Source organism: Meles meles, chromosome 7, assembly GCF_922984935.1.
Source record: "Meles meles chromosome 7, mMelMel3.1 paternal haplotype, whole genome shotgun sequence".
Lineage (NCBI taxonomy): Eukaryota > Metazoa > Chordata > Mammalia > Carnivora > Mustelidae > Meles > Meles meles.
Window position 1 is genome coordinate 101,064,072 of NC_060072.1, and position 24,470 is coordinate 101,088,541.

Consider the following 24,470-nt stretch of genomic DNA (forward strand, 5'->3'; position numbering starts at 1 on the left):
GTAAGCTGTTTGCAGCAAGACCTTTTAGAATGTAAACATGCTATTATACAGTGTTTTCTACCAATAGAATCATTGTTTCCCTCCATATGTTCTTCCTGTAGGTGTCTAATGAGTTCCCACACATGAAAAATGACAACGGAATCTATCTGAGGAATAATTCCAGCAACTGTGGCATATGGAGACATTGTTTTCAAGTCCCTTTGCCATGATTTCTAGGCAAAGCAGCAAGATTTCCCAGTGGTAGCAGCTAAAAATATTGTCATCCTCCACTTACAATTTCTACTGTGTTCTTTGCTGCAAATCTCAGGCTGTTCTGTCAGGCTTCATGCGAAGAGTGGTAATGGGAAACAAGGCAAATTTTCTGTCAGACTCTGAGTACATACTTTGTGCTCTTGTCCATCCCATTGTGGATACTTCTCTGTCGCCCACCTCAGTTCCACAACTCTGTGAAAGGAATTGTTAGGATGTTAGTACACGATACATTTAGCTCCGCCATCATTTATGAAGCTCTCTTGTGTTTCTGAGTGGCTTGATGCCCCCCCAAATACTTGTGAGGATTTGCTGAACTGACCAGTTTTGTTCCAATAAAGACATTGCCTAATCTATGGCTCTGTTTTTTCCTCCAATAGAGAAGACCCTAACAACCTTGGATACAGGGTAGTACAGAGATGTAGTAGAAAGTGATGCTATACCTCTTCTATCCTTCCAGACCCTTAAAGTTAGTGATTATACAGCTGATTTCGCCTGCCTTCCAGTTATATATACATATACTCACTCATCAATTCACTCATTCAAAAATATTACTGAGTACATTCCTGGATTGAGTAACTCAGTACTACCCTCCATCACACTTTTGTGTACGCAGTGCTACTTAGCAGGACGCATGTTTACTTTGCGGATTACATGCCAGTTCCCAATTTGGTCTTTAGTGTTTTGACATTCACAGAATTAACATAGTCTTTATTCTGGCCTGTATTGTGATTCTATATTGTTATTCAACTATTCAAGCAAGTGGCTGTTGCAGCCTTCCTTGCTTCTCTCTCTCCTGCTTGCTGCCAGCTTTACCATTTAAATAAATATGAGTCCATAGTCTCTTATGGTTCGCCTCCCCTCCCCAATGTCCATAGCCCGCTCCCCCTCTCCCAATCCCACCTCCCCCCAGCAACCCCCAGTTTGTTTTGTGAGATTAAGAGTCATTTATGGTTTGTCTCCCTCCCAATCCCATCTTGTTTCATTTATTCTTCTCCTATCCCCCTGCCCCCCCATGTTGCTTCTCCATGTCCTCATATCATGAATGTGACTGTCTGCTACTTGCCAGACACTGTTTTGGTATGAAGAAACAATGCTAAAGAAAATAAAAACGACCTTACCTTTATGGGATTCTCATTTGAATCAAATGAGAGAGGGAGGTATAAAGGCAATATATGAGTAAACCAGATAATATCATATTTTGATGAAAGCTTTAAGGAAAATGAAAAAGTTAACTGCTGGAGTGAATGGACAGAGTAAAGTGTTGCCTACTCTAGATAGGGTACTTGGGAAAGGTGTCTGTGTAGGAGGAAACATTTGAGACGTTACATGAGTGACAAGAAGATGACTAAGTGAAGATCTGGAGAGATACTTTTCCAGACAGAGAAAACAGCTAGAGTAAGAAATATGGAGTTTATGATATTTTATTTAAGGATGGTAGACCATTGGAGGGACTTATTCAGAGGAGTGATTTATACATTTTTTATAGAAATTTTTATTGAAACAATTATAGATTCATATGCAATTCTAAAAAAAAGATCATGCATGTAAGACCTTCCTAATATTGAAGTTTGCTATTTATTTTATTTTAAATTTTTTCTATTGTGATTTAATTTTGGTGATTGCGTTTAGTATTGGCTATATGAAATCTTTCTTTTTTCTTAATGTATGCATTTTTCACTATAAAATTCCCTTTTAAATTGCATTTAATTGCATCCCTAATTAAAACTGCATTTGCTACATCATATAAATGTTGGTATACTTCCATTTTCTTTTGTCTTGATATTTTTTTCTCTTTTGATTTCTTTGCTGACCCATTGGTTGTTCAGTAGCATGTTTAATTCCCATATAATTTTGAATTTTCCAGTTTTCTTCTTGTAATTTCTAGTTTCATACCATTATGGTTGGAGAAGATGTCTGATATCATTTCATTCTTCTTTAATTTAGTATGGTGTGTTTTGTGACCTAACATATTCTGCTATCCTGGAGAATGTTCCATGTGTCCATGAGAAGAACGTATATGGGATATTCTGTAAATGTCTAAGGACTACTGAGTATATCATGTCATTTAAGTCCAGTGTTTCTTTTTTTTTTAATATTTTATTTATTTGACAGAGAGAGAGGTCACAAGTAGGCAGAGAGACAGGCAGAGAGAGAGGGAGAAACAGGCTCCCCACTTGAGCAGAGAGCCCGACGCAGGGCTCGATCCCAGGACCCTGAGATCATGACCTGAGCCGAAGGCAGAGCCTTAAACCACTGAGCCACCCAGGTGCCCCAAGTCCAGTGTTTCTTTATTGATTTTCTGTCTGGCCAATCTATCCATTGATGAAAATGGGGTATTGAAGTCCTCCAGTATTATTGGATTGCTGCCTTTTCCTCCCTTTACATCAGTTAATATTTGCCTTATATATTTAGGTGCTCTTATGTTGGGTGCAGTTTTGTTAAGTTTTTTTTTTTGTTTTTTTTTTGTTTGTTTGTTTGTTTTGTTTGTTTGTTTTTTGTCAGAGAGAGACAGAGTACAGGAGCAGGGAAAAGAGGCAGAGGCAGAGGGAGAAACAGGATCCCTGATCCACAGGGAGCCTGACATGGGGCATGATCCTAGGGAACTGGATCATGCCCCATGTCAGGCTCCCTGCTGAGGATCATGCCCTGAGCCTGAAGGCATAAATTTTTATAAATGTTACATCCTCTTATTAATTTCACCCTTTTATCATTATATAAAAATCTTCTTTGTTTCTTATTACACTCTGTGTCTTAACGTATCATTTGTCTGATGTAAATATAGTTACCTCAGCTTTGTTTTAGTGTCTTCTTGCATAAAATACCTTTTTCCTTCCCATCACTTTCATTTTCTTTGAGTTTCTTCTAGGCCACGTATAGTTAGGTCTTATTGGTTTTTTTTTTTTAAACCATTCAGCTACTCTGTGTCTTTTGATTGTAAAATTTAGTCCATTTACATTTAAAGTAATTATCAATAGGTATGTACTTCTCACTATTTGTTCATTGTTTTCTGGCTGTTTTATAATTCCTTTGTTTCAGTCTCCTGCCCCCATGCTGGACTCTGGGGAATAGTCAAGGTAAGTAAGCTAGAGTCTGTTAAGAATTCTTTCCTAGTCCTCTCCTAGTATGTCACTATGCTGGGGTTTATGGCAAGACTGTATGTCACTGTATTGGGGTTTATGATGAAGTTATGTCTGAACCTCTCCTACCCACTTTGATGCAGGTTTTTTTTTCTCATTCATCTGATGTGTAGGAGTCTTTCAGCTAGATTTTGGATTTCTTTCAAAGGGAATTGTTCCATATGTAGTTGTAGATACAATGTGTCCATTGGAGGAGGTGAGTTCAGGATCTTTGTATGTGCAATATTGAATCAGAACTTGTACTGTTGAGTTTTGAAAGCCCTTTGTATATTCTAGATACTAATCATCTGTTGGATATGTGGTTTGAAAATATTTCCTCCAAATCTGTTATCTGTCTCTTCAGACTTTTTATGTGGTCTTCTACAAAATGAAAGTTTTTAATTTTCATGAGGTCCCAGTTAATGAATTTTTCCTTTCATGGATCATGTTTTAGTCCTAAATCTAAGATTTCTTCACCTAAATCAAAATCCCAAATATTTCTCCCACTTTAAAGAAAATTTCTATTGCTTTACATTTTACATTTAAGTATGCAATCTCTTTTAACTTTTGTATAAGGTATGAAGTTTAGGTTAAGGTGTTTTTTGTTTGTTTTCTCTGTTTTGTTGGTTTATTTTCCTATGAGGGTACAATTGCCCCAGCACAGTTTGTTGAAAGGTAGATTTATTTTTTTAAGTCTATTCTGGCTATTGTGTGCAGAATGGATTATAGTCAGGGGTCTGTTTAGGAGTGGAGTGACTAATTAAGAAATTTTTCATTTGCCTAAGAGATACTGGTGAATCGAGCCAACATGATGGAAGTAAAGATAAAGAAAAATAGATTCAGAGTATTTGGAGCTATGGAATGAATAACACTTGCTGATGGAATAGGAGAAGAAATGAGAGAAAACTTAAAAACGACTGAGTACCATGAAAAACTGGATACATGGTGGTTATAATATTAGAAGAGACTGAAGAAAGCAGAAAGAATGGTCTGTTTAAGTCATGTTGTATTTAAAATACCAATTAGATAGCTGAGTGAGAATCTCTAGTAGAGTGTTGGAATAATGATCTTAGAAGTCAAGGGCAAGAACAGGGCTAAAAATACACACATTTGAAGAGTCATCAGCATGGATATTATTGTTTAGGAAGAAAGTCTAAACAGCGAAAAATTTGCATCATTGTCATGAATCGAGAAATTAAATCTCCTATAAAATTCACATATAGAGTTCCTAAAAGTAATTAAGTTGGCATAATTACTAATCTAATTTAGAAAATCTCTAATTCTATGTATTTATACTGGACATCAATCTGTGAATAAATATTTTAAATATATTTTATTGAATATGCTTATGTAAGAAAATATTAATGATTTAAATGAAATGACAGTTGTTTGGGAGTTAAAATCTAATATGTGCTTCATTGCACCTACAAAGTCAGAATCCAATAATGTAAAAGGACTTAGCGTGTCTTGAGTGATAGTTTATCTTTTAAAGATAGCCTCCATAAAATAAACAATATACTGGCATAAATTACCATTGTCCAAACATTATAAATTTTCAACCTTAACAACTGATTCTAAGTGAAGGCAACCTTAACAATTACAATTGATCTTCACTTTTTATGTGATTCAAAGGAATCTTGAGTGACTGGATTAGTTCTGGATGTAATAAAAATCCTTGTGGCTGTTTTTGAGTGGATCAAAATTTGTCTCTAGGAATTCTAAGATATTGGTGGATTCCTTTAAACTGAAAGAAAAGTTTGTTCAAGAATGACTGAGAAATTGAAGATGGGGAAGGAAAATTTACCTAAAAATACTGGCAGAACTACAGAGAGAACTCTGTAATGAGCTCCAAATTACTTAAAAAACAAATGTGCAAAAGATGAGAGCACTTTAAGAATAGATTTGTATAAATCTATTCTAGATCTACATAATCTACTTGTTTAAATATTAAGTCAAGAACTGAGACATGTGGAAAATTCTTATAAAACTAAACAGGCTCCTTAATTTCTCTAAAAACCCAAATCTCTGTTTTGGCTAGCTGCTTATGTGTTAAATGGTGATGGAGAGAGATTTTCAAAATAAAATAGAAAATTTGGAGTCTGGGGAGATTTAGATTTGATATTTAGTGACTTACTTACTGGCTTTATAGCTCTCAGATAGTTACTTATATATATCTGAATCAATGTCTCTGTAAACTTAGTGATTATGTATATTCCCACATGACTCCAGTAAATATCAAATGAAATTAAATAAATCAAAGGTACAATATTGCAGTAGGTGTGTTTTAAAATACCATGTATCTCTTTAATTTCTGTTTTACATCCGCCTGCTCTCCCAAAAGAAAAAACCTCTATTGTAGAGGAGTAATTAACATTAGGAATAAGGCCTCAGGCATATATGAGGGTGGAGATTGTTTTAATGGATTCATGACTCTATTTGACATGGACTGTCTCTCAAAACTACTGAAAGAACTCCCAGATTACAGTGCCAAACCCTTGAAGGGTAATCACTGACTCATCCTGGATAATGTGGAAGCACTGGAAGACCAGGGATAGTAAATGTAGTTTTGATTTCCAAAGATTGAAAGAATAATAATGGATGGATAATGGCACAAAGAGTAGATGTATCTTATTCTAAGTTACAAAATAATTTCAAGTTACATAGAATTCCTTTGATAATAGTATTAGCGTAGCTACAGTGAAACATGACTAAGCTACATTTTTTTTTTTTTAAAGACACATAAACCTCCATATGGTACTGTGTTCTTATTTGATGGAAATTTTGCCTCCCAATAATAAGACATTTGCTTAGGAATATTAAACTGGATAAGGGGTGCTCGCTTCGGCAGCACATATACTAAACTGGATAAGGAAAAACCTCAGTTTATGATAGCATCCCATGTGCTAGCCTAGTTTTGTGAATATTCAAATATAACATCTGGTCAGGAGTAGAGAACACATGATGACTCACTGGAGGTAAGGAGGGGGACGCAGGGGATGTTGGGTATTTGCCCATCTCTTCTTTTACTTTTTATAGTCCACAGGAGACATTACCAGCATAAACAAATAGTATCGATCCAACGGAACGTTCTCCATGAAAATATGGCCTTCAACCCTAGCCTTATTTGTACAGCACTCACATCAACTGACCTCGAAATTGTATGCATCTCTACATATAACCCATATGATTTATAGTGTTTTCCTAGACACCACTAAAGGAGACACCATGACTGATAACAAGTCAGTGCTTAGGAGCCAAAGACTTTGTAGCCAGATAGACCTCTAGGATTTGAATCCCAGTCTACCATTTACTTGCTATGTGATCTATGCAAATTACTTAACCTCTGCTGCTTTAATTTCCCATCAGCAAAATGCAGACAATAATAGTACCTACTTCATGAAGTGATTGTGAGCAGTAAATGAGCGAAAATTTGTAGAAGAAATTTGTAGAAGGCTTAAAACCACATATGACGTGTGGTAACCTCCTAATAAATGTTTGCACTTAATTAAATTAAGCTGTTGTTTAAATTGTATCTTTAAATTGTGACCGTTAACTGACATAAAGATGGCCTTTGGAAGGAAAATAATCATTTCTAATTAGGAATAAGAAAATAAAATGTAATGTGACTCAGTCCTTAGAAAAGCATAAGAAGGACATACACCTACCATATTTATTTAAATCTATAAATGTTAAAAAGATAACGTGCTTCTAGTAGTTATAATATGAAAACCTTGTAAGAACCACAGCATATGACCTTGTTTTAATTAATAATGTAGTGTAAATAGCTCTCACTGATAGAAAATGTTATACAGATTTCACTAAGATCATCAAGGGTCATGCGTCTTCTCTGGCACATTCTCATAATGACAATATTAAAACACATTTGCCTAGCAGTGTTAACTTTGCAGAGAGTTAGCCAACCTCTCACTTAATCTTCACAATGGCTCTGGGTAGCAGAGAAAACAAGATATTATTACTTATCTTTCACAGATAAGAAAATTGAGACCTGAAGAAGTTATCTGCTTGCCTAGGGTCACAATTTATCAGTTTATGGACCAGATTTCCTTAAAAAAAAAAAAAGCTTAAATCACTAATTGAAAATCTCTGTCACTTTTACTCTTTGCATTCCTTTGAAACAAAACAGGAGGCAGTACCTCTTTTATGATGGAGAAACTCAGAGATTCTGTTTACAGTTACGCAAAGTAGACACTGCACAATTCCTAGGGACTGACATCTCCATAATGATATATGTAATGGTACTCACTGAATTTGTACAGTGCCCAACCTGTATGACCACTTGAGAGCAACTGGTTTCACTGATCCAAAAGCCTGAGTCAGAAGCAGCAGACAAGAGTTGAATTGACATTCTGGTTTCAATTTTCATTGTGTGGTTTCACAGAAAAGAAAAAATAAACAAAATCAAACAAAAGTTACTTCAAGAGAAAATCTGTCACTCAGGTTGAATTTTTAACTTGAAATTCACCCTATCTATATTCAATTGAATAGAATGACATTTGATTGAACTGACTGGGGGAAAAAAAGTGACAAAATATATCTGGATTCAGGCTTTCAAATTCGGCTTATTGTTTAGTGCAGCAACCCCTGAAATTAAATGAACACATATAGGAGATTCATCATAAGCTATCTGCGGAATCCTGTTATAGGAAGACGGTGCTATCACAAAGTCTTCCCACAGTTGAACTCCCAGGATGGACTCATTCTGCAAAATACCACACTCCATTGAAGTAAGCGTGAAAGTTTTCTTTTTTTTTTTCTTTTTCTACTTAAATAAGAAATCTTGTAATTGGATTTCAAAATGCTCCTTGTGAAGTAATTATCTATAATCCATTCTCAAGTATTCTTTTTCACTAAACCTGTAAGAGATGCTAAGCGATATCCCATACTTTCCCTTTCACAACTGCCACAAGGTTCTCATCCAAACTGGTTCTGATAATGAGTCTTTTGAAAGAGAAGAGGGACCATTTTAACTTTTTTAAAACTAAATAGGAATCATAAGACAAGAAGGGGGCCTACTGTTAAGCCAGAAGTGAAATGAGGAAGGGTCCAATGAGTTTCACATAATATCATGAGGAGTGCTACCAGAAATAATTAAGGCAATAAAAACATTTAAGCTGCCATTAGTGTTTAGAGATGCTGGCAGTATGCATCATTAGGTCATTACGAAACAATATAAAATTTTAGAAATCCTAAAATCATCTTGATAAAAGTTTAGCATAAAAGAAATTCACAAAAAGAGCACTGAAGGTGAAAATAAACCAGTGACCAGTGTTGGTGACAATTTTAGTAAAACATTTGAAATGACTGACAATGAAATAGAAACAGATTGTATACTCTAGAACAAATAACTCTTAAATTGTAATTTGAGTGTGTTTCTTAATGCCTTCAAACTAAAAAAGGAAGTGCTTTCCATGTGAACTCAGCAGCGAAGACTGACAACAGTGGCTAGGTAATATCTTTCTGACATTTAGCAGCAGGGAAATCATGAGGAACCATTTAATCCCTCAGATTGTTTAGCTGTGACATTTTTGATGCATAGTACAAGAGATCTAACTATCAGCTAGAAAACAAAAAGAATTAACGTGACATTTGCACTGCAAATCACAATCATGCTCCATTTGCCAGAATCTTTCCTAACAGCTGATATTCAGTATTTTGAATAAGGAACAAGTTAGTCAATCAACAAGAAGCAAACTCAGTTATTACTAAATGGACTTGTGTAGTTACATTAAATCATGCAATGATTCACTTAATAAGCAATGTCTTGACCTCCTGCTGCATCCCAGGCACTGTTACACAGTAAGATTATCAAGAGGAAGAAACTAGGATCACAGGAGTTAGCCAGACAGCAAACAAAGAAACTGTAGCAGAAAGCAATGGGGAGCATGCAGAAAAGGCACTTAACATCTGCTTTGGGGGTCAGGGAGGCTTGGTGGAGTGACATACTGTAAAGGAAAGCTCGATAGTATTTTTTTTCTGTCTGATATGAAAATAATTTTACCAAAAAAAAAAGAGGATTTGAAAATGGGTTACAGATAATTACCTCACAAGCACTATAGAGAAAATCTATGTAAAATATTTTCAATACAAATTATGAAATATTAACAGGGGAAAAAACAGAAAAACTAAGATTAAATATTTAATACAACCTACCCTTTATAAATTCCTGAATTAAGTCCTTGTTGAGAATCTAGTTCTAGGAAGACTTAGTTTAAAACTGTTTTACCAATACTAATCTTCTGATAGCATCTCAAAATTTATTCACTTAGGGGCGCCTGGGTGGCTCAGTGGGTTGGGGCCTCGGCCTTCGGTTCAGGTCATGATCCCAGGGTCCTGGGATCAAGCCCCACATCGGGCTCTCTGCTCAGCAGGGAGCCTGCTTCCTCCTCTCTCTCCCTGCCTGCCTCTCTGACTAGTTGCAATCTCTGTCTATCAAATAAATAAATAAAATCTTTAAAAAAATTTATTCACTTAATTTTATGATGGAAATATTAGTTATCAACAGAATTTGAGAATTTAAACTTACAGATATGAGAAAGAGCTAACTAGGAATGGCTGGGGAGATGGAAAAAGTCCAGCTTCAGAGGCAAAATGAGTATTTGTAGGAACAGATGTGTTCGAAGAAGTACATACAAGAACATGGGTGTGACAGGATGAGGTGTATAGGTATAGGGGTGGGGGATAAGAAGTAGGCAGGAGCCAGAGAATGGGATGCCATTTGTGTTTGATAGAGTATAGATTTCATATCAGGACAGTGGGGAGCCATTGAAGAATTTAAAGTTGATGTGTATCAAAATCACATTAGGTTGGAAAAGATTACTCAGATGAGCAAGCAAAGTTGACACTGAAAACTAGCATGAAGCCACTAGTGGTGATAGAAAAAATGGCCCCAGTTCTTCATCCTTTCCTGCATCTAGCCTTGCATTGTGACTCTGCAGTAACCTTCACCAAGTGGTGGAGTCTTCTTTTCCGCACCCAAAATATGAGCTACCTTTATGACTTGATTTGGACAATAGAATATAGCCAAAGTGAATATCCCAGTCCTGAACCTTTCCCTGTCTATCTTTATCATCTCAAAACCTTGCTCTCTTTTCCATGAGAACAGGTCAAGCTAATCTGGTAAAACGTGAGACACCACTTGGAAGTAATCCAGTTATTCCAGCTAAGATAATGGTAGGTTAGGTACATACAGCAAGATACCCCCCAAAACATGTGAGAATCCAGACAAACTGAGCACTGCCTGTCCATCCACAGCTCCCAGCAGTCACAAGTGTGAGCCCAACCAAGACCAGCAGAATCTCCCAACTGACCCATAGACTTGGGAGTAATAATTGAGGGTTATTGTTTTACGCTGTCCAGTTTAGAGTTGTATATTACACAGCAGTGGATAGCTGATATGTCACTCTAACAGATTGCCCTTTGATGCATGACAGTGGGACACAATAAAAGGAAACTTCACTTTCAATTAAGAATCAAAGGTAAACCTTAAAAAAAAAAGAAAGGTAAACCTTTAATATAGAATACAAGCTATTTGTTAGTCTTTCTTCTGGAAAATACTCAGGCATTGCTGAGGTTTCCAATTATTATTACATGCCTATCCCCATCAAAACAATAGATTTCTAAAGTATTTTATCTCTGTGCTCTTCATTTTCCCATTTTGCATTCAGCTGTTTCTCTCTCCAGTGCTGCTACATAACTTCAGTGCCCCACAGAATCTATCTGCAGATTCTTAAAATAAGTGGTTTCAAATTCTGTTTATTACCCCTCCCAAGGAGGAAAAGGGATAGCATTTGAAAAAGAAGGTAAAGCTTGGACATTTGACACTTGAACAATGCAGGGGTTAGAGACACCAACCTCATGTGCAGTCAAAAATCAATATATAACTTTTTTTTTTTTAATTGAAGTATAGTTGGCATATTGTTACATTAGGGTCAGGTGTAAAACAGTGATTCAGCGACTCTGAACATTATGTTATGTTCACAATTGTAGCTACCATCTGTCACCATGCAACACTGCTGTAACACCATTGACTCTTTCCTTATGCTGTACCCTTCACCCTTGTGACTTAAACATTCTAAAAATGGAAGCCTATACCTCCCACCCCCTCTCCCCTCGGCAGTCACTAGGTTGTTGTCTGTGTTTATGGGTCAGTTTCTGCTTTTGTTTGTTTTCATTTTTTAGAATCCAAATGTAAGTGAAATCATATGGCATTTGTCTTTTTCTGTCTGAATTATTTCATATAGCATAATATCCTCTAAGTCATTCATGTTGTTGCAATGGCAAGATCTTTTTTTTTCTTTCTTAAATAACATATAAGGTATTATTCAAATGGCAAGGTCTTATTCTTTCTTTGGCTAAGCAGTATTCCTGTGTGTGTGTGTGTATTTACATATATATTTTTATACCACATCTTCATCCATTCATCTTTAAACGGACACTTAAATTGCTTCCATATTTTAGCCATTGTAAATAATACTGCAGTAAACACAGGGGTGCGTATATCTTTTCAAATCAGTGTTTTTGTTTCCTTTGGGTAAATAGCCGGTGGTGGAATTGCTGGATAATATGGTAATTCTATTTTTAAGTTTTAAGGAGCCCCCATACCATTTTCCTCAGTGGCTACACTAGTTTACATCAAACCAGCAATGTACATAGACTTCTTTACATTCTTGCCTACACTTGTTATTTCTTATCTTCGGGGTACTAGCCATTCCGAGTGGTATAAAATAATATTTCATTGTTGTTTTGATTTGCATTTCCCTGATGATTAGTGATGTTGAGCATCTTTTCATGTGTCTGTTGACCATCTGTATGTCAGCTTTGGAAAAATGTCTATCCAGTTCCTCTACCCATTTTTTAATCAGATTATTGGTGTTTTTTGGTGTTTAGTTATAGAAATTCTTTATATATTTTGGATATAACTCCTTATCAGATAAATCACTTGAAAATATCTTCTCCCATTAAATTGATTGCCTTTTTGTTTTATTGCTGGTTTCCTTTGCTATGCAGATTATTTTAGTATAGGTCAGTAGTTTGTTTTTGCTTTTGTTTTTCTTGCCTAAGGAGACATATCTAGGAAAATATTGCTAAGGCTGATGTCTAAGAGATTATTGCTTATATTTTCCTTTTTAAATATTTCATTTATTCATTTGAAAGAGAGAGAGCATGAGTTGGGGGGGAGGGGCAGAGGGAACAGGAGAAGCAGACTCCCCACTGAGGCTTGATCCCAGGACCTTGAGATCATGACCTGAGCCGAAGACAGACACTTAACTGACTGAGCCAGCCAGGTGCCTGCCTGTGTTTTCTTTCAGGAGTTATGGTTTCAGGCCTCACATTTAGGTCTTTAATCCATTTTGAGTTTATTTTTTTTTATTGTATAAGAAAGTACTACAATTTTTTTCTTTTGCATGTAGCTGTCGGGTTTTCTCAGCACCATTTTTTGAAAAGATTGTCTTTTCCTCATTGTATAGTCTTGCCTCCTTTATCATTTATTAGTTAACCATATAAGCATGGGTTTATTTCTGAATTCTCTATTTTGTTCTATTGATTTATGCACCTGTTTTTGTATGAATACCATACTGTTTTGATTATTGTAGCTTTGTAAGGTATCTTAAAATCTGGGATTGTGATACATCCAGCTTTGTTTTTCTTCCTCAGAATAGCTTTGGCTATTTGAAGTCTTCTGGTTCCATACAAAGTTTAGTATTATTTGTTCTAGTTCTATGAGAAATGCTGTTATTTTGTTATTTTGATGGAGATTGCTTTGAATCTGTAGATTGCTTTGGGTAGTATGGACATTTTAACAGTATCAATTCATCCAATGCATGAACATGTTAGATCTTTGCATTTATTTGTGTTGCTTTCAGAGTTGTTGTTTTTTTTTTTTTCATCAGTGTTTTACGGTTTTTAGAGTATGACTATTGTACCTCCTTGGTTGATTCTTAGGTTTTGTTTTGTTTTTTTCTGTGCAGTTGTAAATGGAATTCCTTCTTAATTTCTTTTTCTGATACTTTGTTATTAGTGTACAGAAATGCAACAAATTTATATAAATTAATTTTGTATCCTGCAAATTTATGCAATTCATTATTACTTCCAATAGTTTCTTGATAGAGTCTTAAAGAGTTTTCTCTGTACAGTATCATGTCATCTCTAAGTAATGACAGTTGTACTTTTACCTTACCAATTATATTTCTTTTTCTTATCTAATTGCTATGGCTAGGATTTCCAATACTATATTGAATAAAAGTGGTGAGGGTGGACATTCTTGTCTTGCACCTGATCTAAGAGGAAAACCTCTCAGGTTTTATGATTGAGTATGATGTTATCTGTGAGTTTGTCATATATGGCCTGTATTATGTTGAGGTATGTTCCCTCTAAACCCACTTCGTTCAGAGTTTTTATCATGAGTGGATGTTGAATTTTTCAGACACTTTTTCTACAACTCTTGAGATAACCATATGGTTTTTATCCTTCATTTTGTTAATGTGGTGTATCACATTGATTTACAAATTTTATGACCATATCATTATTTTTAATGTCCAGCTTTTATAATACAAGGGCCAGAACTTTCTCCCCATCTCAAGTTTATAAATTTTCATTTGGATTTGAGGCCAATAGGGATACTTCTTGTCTAATTTGGTTTCTGGGAAGACTTCATTCAGGTCCTCAATAGTCACCTGATCAAATGGAATTATGTTCCTCATCCTCTCCAGCTTTTTTTTTTTTTTTCACATTCCTCAGTCCTGGCCTTTGAGAGACAAAAACTCAGCACAACTTTTCACATCCTCTTTTTCTTCAGCATCCACCTAAACAGTATATTTATCCTCTGGCACAGGAAACTTCAGGGTATTAAGCTTCTCAAAGTCATCTACCAAGCCAGTCTTTACTACATTGACCTTGTAGTGAGCCCAGGTGGTTTCTCAGAGAGAGTAGTCAACCTGGAGGTAAGTGTTTCATTCCAGGATTTCAGGGAGTTAGCAATGGCCTCTGGTTTTGGGTATGATCCCCACAAAATCTACCCAGTCAGTGGTTTTTTAGAGCAAGTTTTTACCCAGCAATCTTGAGATCCTTCATTGACCCCATCGGCCCAGAGCCCACAGCCTGATTTACAAATATTCAACCATCTTTGCACTACCAGAATAAATCCCACTTGATTGTGGTGAAGAGTCTTTTTAATACATTGTCAAATTTGGTTCACTAATACTTTGTTGAGGACTTTCACATCATGGTCATCAGGGATATTGGACTGTACTTCTTTCTTTTCTTTTTTCTTTCTTTTTTTTTTTGGTACAGTTTTTAATCTGGTTTTGATATCAGGGTAATTCTGAATGCATAGAACGTGTTTGGAACCTATCCTTCCTCCTTTATGTTTTGGAATAGTTTGAGAAGAATTGGTATTAATTTTTTTTCAAATATTCATGTGTGGTGCCTCTGGTCTCAGTCTCTTATTTGTTAAGATCTTGTTGATTATCAATGCATTTTTTAATTAGTAATTAGTCTGTTCAAATTTTCTATTTCTTCTGATTTTAGTTTTGGAAGGTTGCATGTTTCTATCAATTTCTTCTAGGTTCTCAAGTTATGTGGCGTACAATTTTTCATAGTAGTCTCATAATTCTTTGTGTTTCTGTGGTATTGTCTCTTATTTTCCCTATTTCATTTCTGATTTTACTTATTTGGTTCCTCTTTCTGTTCTTGATGAGACTGACTGAAGATTGATCATTTTTATCTTTTCATAGAACCAGCTCTTGGTTTCATTGATCTTTTCTCTTGTGTTTTTGCTTCTATTTTTATTTTCATTCTGATCTTTATTATTTCCTTCCTTTTACTTCCTTTGAGCCTTGTTTCTTCTTGTTCAAACAAGAGGTTTGAGGTTAAATTGTGTGAGGTTGGATTATTTATCTGAGATTTTTCTCATTTCTTGAGGTAGGCTATACATTTCCCTCTTAGAATTGCTTTTTCTGTGTCTCAAAAATTTTGTACCATTGTTTCATTTTCATTTGTCTCACATTTTTTTTTTACTTCCTCTTTGAGTTTTTCACTGATCCATTGGTTGTTTAGTAGCATATTGTTTAGCCTTTACGTGATAGTGTTTTATCCAGTTTTTTTTTTTTAACATAATTGCTTCATACAGTTGCAGTTGGGAAAGATACATGATATTATTTCAGTCTTCTTAAATTACAGAGATGTTTTGTGGCCTAAGGTGTACTCTGACCTGGAGAGTGTTCCACATGAACTTGAAAATAATGTGTATGCTGTTCTTGATCAATAGAGTGTTCTGTATATATCTTTTATGTATATCTGTTCTAATGTGTCATTCAAAGATTGATTTCCTATTGAATTTATTGCCTGAATGATGTAACTATTGCTGAAGTGAGTTGTCAAAGTCCCCTATTATTGTATTACTATCAGTTTTTCCCTTCATGTATGTCAATATTTGCTGTGTGTTTTAAGATGCTACTATGTTGGGTACATACTTACAATTGCTACATCCTCTTGCTGTATTGATCCCTTTATTATTATAAAGTGCCGTTCTTTGTCTCTTGTTATAGTCTTTGTTTTAAAATCTATTTTGTCTGATATAAGTATTGCTGCTCTGCCTTTTTTCCTCACTTTATTTGCATGTATAATCTTCTTCTATCCTTTCACTTTCAGTCTGTTCTTATAGGTAGCATATAGATGCGTCTTGTTTTTTAATCTATTTTGCCACCCTGTGTCTTTTCATTGGAACATTTAGACCATTTACATTTTAAGTACTTATTGATAGGTATGTACTTATTGCCATTTTGTCCATTGTTCCTGGTTGTTTTTGTAGTTCTTTATTCTTTCTCTTGTTCTCTTTCCTTGTGATTAATGAGATTCAATAACATGCTTGGCTTTCTTACTCTTTATTTTTTTACGTGTTACAGGTTCCTGGTTTGTGGTTACTATGATATCCTAAGTATATAGCAATCTGTATTAAGTTGATGGTCACTTAAGTTCAAACACATTCTGAAACAACTTTATTTTTATTCCCCCCCCATTCTGTGTATATGTTGTTGTATTTTACATCATTTTGTGACTCCCCTTTCATTCCATCATTTTCTTCTACTTATGACCTTTTCCACTGATAAAAGTCCCTTTAACCAATTTCTTGTAAGGCCAATTTAGGGCTGATAAGCTCCTTTAACTTTTATTTGTCTGGTAAACTCTTTGTCTCTTCTTCAGTTATGAATGATGTCATTGCTGGGTAGAGTCTTCTTGATTTTTTTAAATTACAGCATTTTGAATGTATCATGCCACTCTTTTTTGGCCTTTAAAGTTCCTGCTGAAAATTCAACTCTAATTTTATAGAATTTATCTTGTATATAAGTGGTCACTTCTCTCTTTCTACTTATAAATTTCCCTCTATCTTTAATCTTTGATATTTTAATTATTATATGGTTTGATGTGGATTTCCTTGGGTGTATCTTTTTTTTTTTTAATTTGTTTATTTACAGCATAACAGTGTTCATTGTTTTGGCATCACACCCAGTGCTCCATGCAGTACGTGCCCTCCCTATTACCCACCACCTGGTTCCTCAACCTTCCACCCCCCCGCCCCTTCAAAACCCTCTGGTTGTTTTTCAGAGTCCATAGTCTTTCATGGTTCATCTCCCCTTCCAGTTTCCCTCAACTCCCTCTCCTCTCCATCTCCCCATGTCCTCCATGTTATTTCTTATGCTCCACAAATAAGTGAGACCATATGATACTTGACTCTCTCTGCTTGACTTATTTCGCTCAGCATAATTTCTTCCAGTCCCGTCCATGTTGCTACAAAAGTTGGGTATTCATCCTTTCTGATGGAGGCATAATACTCCATCGTGTATATGGACCACATCTTCCTTATCCATTCATCCGTTGAAGGGCATCTTGGTTCTTTCCACAGTTTGGCGACCGTGGCCATTGCTGCAATAAACATTGGGGTACAGATGGCCCTTCTTTTCAGTACATCTGTATCTTTGGGGTAAATACCCAGCAGTGCAATTGCAGGGTCATAGGGAAGCTCTATTCTTAATTTCTTCAGGAATCTCCACACTGTTCTCCAAAGTGGCTGCACTAACTTGCATTCCCACCAACAGTGTAAGAGGGTTCCCCTTTCTCCACATCCTCTCCAACACACATTGTTTCCTGTCTTGCTAATTTTGGCCATACTAACTGGTGTCAGGTGGTATCTCAATGTAGTTTTAATTTGAATCTCCCTGATGGCTAGTGATGATGAACATTTTTTCATGTGTCTGATAGCCATTTGTATGTCTTCGTTGGAGAAGTGTCTGTTCATATCTTCTGCCCATTTTTTGATATGATTATCTGTTTTGTGTGTGTTGAGTTTGAGAAGTTCTTTATAGATCCTGGATATCATCCTTTTGTCTGTACTGTCATTTGCAAATATCTTCTCCCATTCCGTGGGTTGCCTTTTTGTTTTGTTGACTGTTTCCTTTGCTGTGCAGAAGCTTTTGATCTTGATGAAGTCCCAAAAGTTCATTTTCGCTTTTGTTCCCTTGGCCTTTGGAGACATATCTTGAAAGAAGTTGCTGTGGCTGATATCGAAGAGGATACTGCCGATGTTCTCCTCTAGGATTCTGATAGATTCCTGTCTCATGTTGAGGTCTTTTATCCATTTCGAGTTTATCTTTGTGTACGGTGTAAGAGAATGGTCGAGTTTCATTATTCTACATATCGCTGTTCCTTGGGTGTATCTTGAGTGTAACTCTCTGTGCTTCTTGAACCTGGATGTCTGTTTCCTTCCCCAGGTTAAGGAGGTTTTTCAGCTATATTCCTTCAAATACTTTTTTTTTTGCCACTTTCTCTCTCTCTTCCCCTTCTGTGGGACCCCTATAATGCAAATGTTTATTTGCTTGACATTGTCTAAGATATCCTTTCACCTATTCTCATTTTTTCCCATTTTATTTATTTTTTCAGCGTAACAGTATTCATTGTTTTTGCACAACACCCAGTGCTCCATGCAATACGTGCCCTCCCTATTACCCACCACCTGTTCCCCCAACCTCCCACCCCTGACCCTTCAAAACCCTCAGGTTGTTTTTCAGAGTCCATAGTCTCTTATGGTTCGCCTCCCCTTCCAAATTTTTTTTTTTAATAAACATATAATGTATTTTTATCCCCAGGGGTACAGGTCTGTGAATTGCCAGGTTTACACACTTCACAGCACTCACAATAGCACATACCCTCCCCAATGTCCATAGCCCCCTCCCCCTCTCCCAATCCCACCTCCCCCCAGCAACCCCCAGTTTGTTTTGTGAGATTGAGTCATTTATGGTTTGTCTCCCTCCCAATCCCATCTTGTTTCATTTATTCTTCTCCTATCCCCCTAACCCCCCATGTTGCTTCTCCATGTCCTCATATCAGGGAGATCATATGATAGTTGTCTTTCTCCGATTGACTTATTTCACTAAGCATGATACGCTCTAGTTCCATCCACATCATCGCAAATGGCAAGATTTCATTTCTTTTGATGGCTGCATAGTATTCCATTGTGTATATATACCACTTCTTCTTTATCCATTCATCTGTTGATGGACATCTAGGTTCTTTCCATAGTTTGGCGATTGTAGACATTGCTGCTATAAACATTCAGGTACACGTGCCCCTTCGGATCACTATGTTTGTATCTTTAGGGTAAATACCCAGTAGTGCAATTGCTGGGTCATAGGGTAGTTCTATTTGCAACATTTTGAGGAACCTCCATGCTGTTTTCCAGAGTGGTTGCACCAGCTTGCATTCCCACCAACAGTGGAGGAGGGTTCCCCTTTCTCCGCATCCTCGCCAGCATCTGTCATTTCCTGACTTGTTAATTTTAGCCATTCTGACTGGTGTGAGGTGATATCTCATTGTGGTTTTGATTTGTATTTCCCTGATGCCGAGTGACGTGGAGCACTTTTTCATGTGTCTGTTGGCCATCTGGATGTCTTCTTTGAAGAAATGTCTGTTCATGTCCTCTGCCCATTTCTTGATTGGATTGTTTGTTCTTTGGGTGTTGAGTTTGCTAAGTTCCTTATAGATTTTGGATACTAGCCCTTTATCTGATATGTCGTTTGCAAATATCTTCTCCCATTCTGTCAGTTGTCTTTTGGTTTTGTTAACTGTTTCCTTTGCTGTGCAAAAGCTTTTGATCTTGATGAAATCCCAATAGTTCATTTTTGCCCTTGCTTCCCTTGCCTTTGCCGTTGTTCCTAGAAAGATGTTGCTACGGCTGAGGTCGAAGAGGTTGCTGCCTGCATTCTCCTCAAGGATTTTGATGGATTCCTTTCTCACATTGAGGTCCTTCATCCATTTGGAGTCTATTTTCGTGTGTGGTGTAAGGAAGTGGTCCAATTTTCCCAGCACCATTTATTGAAGAGGCTGTCTTTTTTCCATTGGACATTCTTTCCTGCTTTGTCGAAGATTAGTTGACCATAGAGTTGAGGGTCAATTTCTGGGCTCTCTATTCTGTTCCACTGATCCATGTGTCTGTTTTTGTGCCAGTACCATGCTGTCTTGATGATGACGACTTTGTAATAGAGCTTGAAGTCCGGAATTGTGATGCCACCAACGTTGGCTTTCTTTTTCAATATTCCTTTGGCTATTCGAGGTCTTTTCTGGTTCCATATAAATTTTAGGATTATCTGTTCCATTTCTTTGAAAAAAATGGATGGTATTTGATAGGGATTGCATTAAATGTGTAGATTGCTTTAGGTAGCATGGACATTTTCACAATATTTATTCTTCCAATCCAGGAGCATGGAACATTTTTCCATTTTTTGTGTCTTCCTCAATTTCTTTCATGAGTACTTTATAATTTTCTGTGTATAGATTCTTAGCCTCTTTGGTTAGGTTTATTCCTAGGTATCTTATAGTTTTGGGTACAATTGTAAATGGGATTGACTCCTTAATTTCTCTTTCTTCTGTCTTGTTGTTGGTGTACAGAAATGCAACTGATTTCTGTGCACCTATTCTCATTTTTTAAAATTCTATTTTCTTTTTGCTGTTCAGTCTGGATGCTTTTCATTACCCATTCTTGAAGACCACTGATCTCTCCTTCTTCATTCTCTAATCAACTATTGATTTCCTCTAGTGTATTTTTCATTTCAGTTACTGCACTTTTCAACTCTTATTGGTTCTTTATTATATTCTCTATCTCTTTGTTGAAGTTCTCACTGAATTTATCTACTCTTCTCTCCAGTTTGGTGAGCATCTCTATGACCATTGCATTTTTTTTTTAAGATTTTATTTACTCATTAGAGAGAGAGAGCATGAGCAGGGTAAGGAGCAGAGGGGGATCAGGCTCTCTGCTGAGTAGGGAGCCCAATGCAGGGCTTGATCCTGGGACTCTGGGATCATGACCTGAGCCAAAGGCAGATGTCCAACTGACTGAGCCACCCAGGCCCCCAACTATGACCATTACCATTACCTTGAACTCTTTGTCAGGCATATTGTTTATCTCTGTTTCATTTACTTGTTGTTTGTTTGTTTTTGAGGTTTTGTCTTGTTCTTTCATTTGGAGCATATCCTTCTGTTTCTTCGATTGACTTTCTTTGCTTGTTTCTATGAATTAGACAGAAAAGATACTTCTCCTAAACTTGAAGGAATAAGCTTGTTATCATCATCCTTTATATAGACTGTGTATGCCTGGTTGGAGACTCAGGGTCCTGAAGTAGTTTGTGCTAGGACCACACTGGTGGAATGGCTGGAGCTGAAGTGGATGCAGGCTGGGAAGTTCCAGAGTTCTCCATGCAGAGGCACCCTGGTGATATGGCTGAAACTGGACTGGGTGCAAGCCGTGTGTGTGGGTTTGGAGGGGTGCACTGGTAGAGTGGCTGGAACTGAGATGGGGCATGGGCCAAGGAGTCATCAGGTGCTGCACATGGGTGCCCTGGTGGGGCAGCTAGAGCTGAGGCAGGCATGAGCCAGAGATCTTGGAGCACTTTGTACAGTCGTTGCCTTGGCAAGTTGATGGAACCAAAAGGGTGCAGGTCTGGAGTGTTCCAGGATCCTTTGCACCTTTGTCACCTTGGCAAGATACCTGGAGCTTTAGTGAGCACTGCCCACGGGTGTTTGGGTATGCACCACCTTGATGAGACAGATGGCTGGAATTTGTGTGGGCTAGGGACCCAGAGCTCACTGAGGTGGTAGGCCATCTCAGTCACTTGATATTGCTCTTGTCTACACTTTCAAGGTGGAGGAAGAACATAAATTCTTGAGCTCACCAGCCCCTCCAACCTGGAGAGTTTCAGTAGCTTTCCCCTTCCATTTGGGGACTTTTGGACCTGCATTTTCTATATTATAGTTGCTCTTTTAAAACATGACTTTTTTCTCCCTGTGCCCCAGGGCCTCCAGGGCTGGTGTCTACTAGGGGCCTGGGGCTCACTGAGGCATCAGGAAAGTTACAGTGCCTGAACCCTGTCATCAAGGACCCACACTATAAAGGTGGAGTGGGAATGTAAACCATGGCATTTGCCAGCCCCTCTGACCTGAAGTGAGTTCTAGCAATTACCCTGCCATTGGGCAGGGTTCTGGGGCTCGATCCTTTTTATATTCAAGTTGCCCTTTTAAGTCATGGCCCTTTTTGTGAGGCCCAGGGTTAATGAATCTGCTCACATCCATTGGTACTATCCCTCCCTACTACAGTTTGCAACATTGGGGGTGGGGATTCTCTTTGTTACCATGTCTCTGTCTCTCTTACCATTTTGTACATGGTTTGTCTTCTGTTGTACAGAAGATATTCAGTCAGCTTGCAGTTGTTGCTGTATAAATAGGTGTATATTTGGTGTGTCCATGGAGGAAGTGAGTTCAGGGTCTTCCTATGTTACCAATTTGGACCTGAAGTCTCATGTATACTTGACTACTAATAGCTTATTGTTGACCAGAAGCCTTATCAATAACACAGTCTATAAACACATATTTTATGTTATATATATTATATACTATATTCTTAAAATAAAACTAGAGAAAAGTAAATGTTATGAAAAGCATGAGAAAACATATTTGTAGTACTGTATTGTAAAAAAATCCACGTGTAAATGGATTCCATAGTTCACACCTGTGTTGTTCAAGGGTCAACTGTACTTATATTTTATTCATTGCTTCTAATACAATTCTTGGCACACAAGAGCACAAAAATATTTGTTAATCAATGGATCTCTCCTTATTCCTTATCTCTAATTAAACTGCTCTCCACTTTCAAATCTAGTTTCTACCCCATCTAGATTTATAAACATCATTCCCTTGTATTTTACTGGCCCTCTGAGTCTTCTTATAGCCCTATCATACACTCCTTCATGGTATGTAAACTAACACCATACTGTTTACTACGACAGAGGTTAAAATCCTGGCTCTGCCACATACAAATACGAGACACTAGGGAAACTGTTTAACCTCTCCATGCCCCAGTTTTCTTGTTACAGAATGGTAGAAACAACAATATATATCTCAAATAAGATTAGATTAAGTTATAAAGTTCCTAGAACTTTTGGCACAGAGTAAGGACTCAAGAGATGCTAGCCTTTTAACCTTGCCTATTTTCATCCAATGACCCAACTATTCATTTACCATTTTTTGTCCAGGCTGCATTACACTAATGGAAAAGTCACATATCTCTACAGATTAAATTCCTTTTATTATGACTTTACTGCTTTTTGAGCTCTGAGTATCTAAAAACACCAAAATTTGCTTCAAATAGTTTCTGTTTCCCTTAATTTTAAACCAAACTTTGTATCTTGTGTACTCAGCAGATAAATCTCCTCTATTTAAAACCTCTATGTACTGCTATTCCCTCAGCCCAGAGGCCCCTAGGCATTATTTCCTTTAACCTCGCTTTTAAATTTCTCCCTAGCTTCATCCACTTTTGTTCATTTATCTAACAGCAAAAACATAGATTGTTCTCACACTAACCCTTCCCTTTGATATTCCCAACCTGTTCCCAATAAATCCCTTCTTTTATCAATTTCTCCTTCTCTACTTCTTCTTTTGCTCAGCTGTCAACCTTTCTGGTCTCTGTCAAAGAAAATGTATTTTCACTTAGTCTGCCACTGGTTACTCTTTAACCTTCTTTGCAGCCACACAATTTCTGAAAAAAGGTGGTTTAAATGCAGTGTCTCGACATCTTCTCATTCTATTTAGCACAAATACCAGCAGGGCCCCAAAACTTTTTTATTTATATCATATATGATATGGTTTTATTATTTTCTATCAACACAGTTTTTACACCAATTTCAAGGTGAACAGAACTGATCTCTTCACAAATGAAGAATGACCATTTAGTAAATACTATGTACTACACACTGTACTTTGCATATATTAACTCATTGAACCTTCACAACAATCCTCTGAGACAAAGTGTTTTTACTTTATAAATAAGAATATTATGACTTGGCTAATTTCTCTTATTTATTTATAATCTTGGAGTCATTAACTTTCTCTCAGTAGCCCAGGTATAAGCTGAAACTCACCCATAGGGCTTATCAACCCCTACAATTGCTCTTTGATTTATGGTCTACCACACTAGTGACATTGTTGTGTGGATGGTCACCAAAGACCTAAGCACCAATTGCTTCTTCATTGTTCACCCCATTAGATTTTCTATGGGATTTGGTTCTGTTTCTTTTTTTTTTTTTTAAGATTTTTTATTTATTTATTTGACAGAGAGAGATCACAAGTAGGCAGAGAGGCAGGCAGAGAGAGAGGAGGAAGCAGGCTCCCCGCGGAGCAGAGAGCCCGATGCGGGGCTCGATCCCAGGACCCTGAGATCATGACCTGAGCCGAAGGCAGCGGCTTAATCCACTGAGCCACCCAGGCGCCCCGGTTCTGTTTCTTCTTTACACATTATGACTTTCTTTCCATATAGATATGGACACCCCAGCTTTCATTTTCTTTTTATTTTCAGTTCTAGGTTTTTAATTTTTTATTATTTTTTATAAACATATAATGTATTTTATCCCCAGGGGTACAGGTCTGTGAATTGCCAGGTTTACACACTTCACAGCACTCACCATAGCACATACCCTCCCCAATGTCCATAACCTCACTTCCCCCTCCCAACTGCTCCTCCCCCCAGCAACCCTCAGTTTGTTT

At 37.0% G+C, this 24,470-nt stretch overlaps 1 pseudogene; it reads right to left on the minus strand.

Annotated features, from left to right (window-relative positions):
- Positions 1-7,929: 7,929 nt before the first annotated feature.
- Positions 7,930-21,538, minus strand: LOC123946458 (annotated as a pseudogene).
- Positions 21,539-24,470: the final 2,932 nt, after the last annotated feature.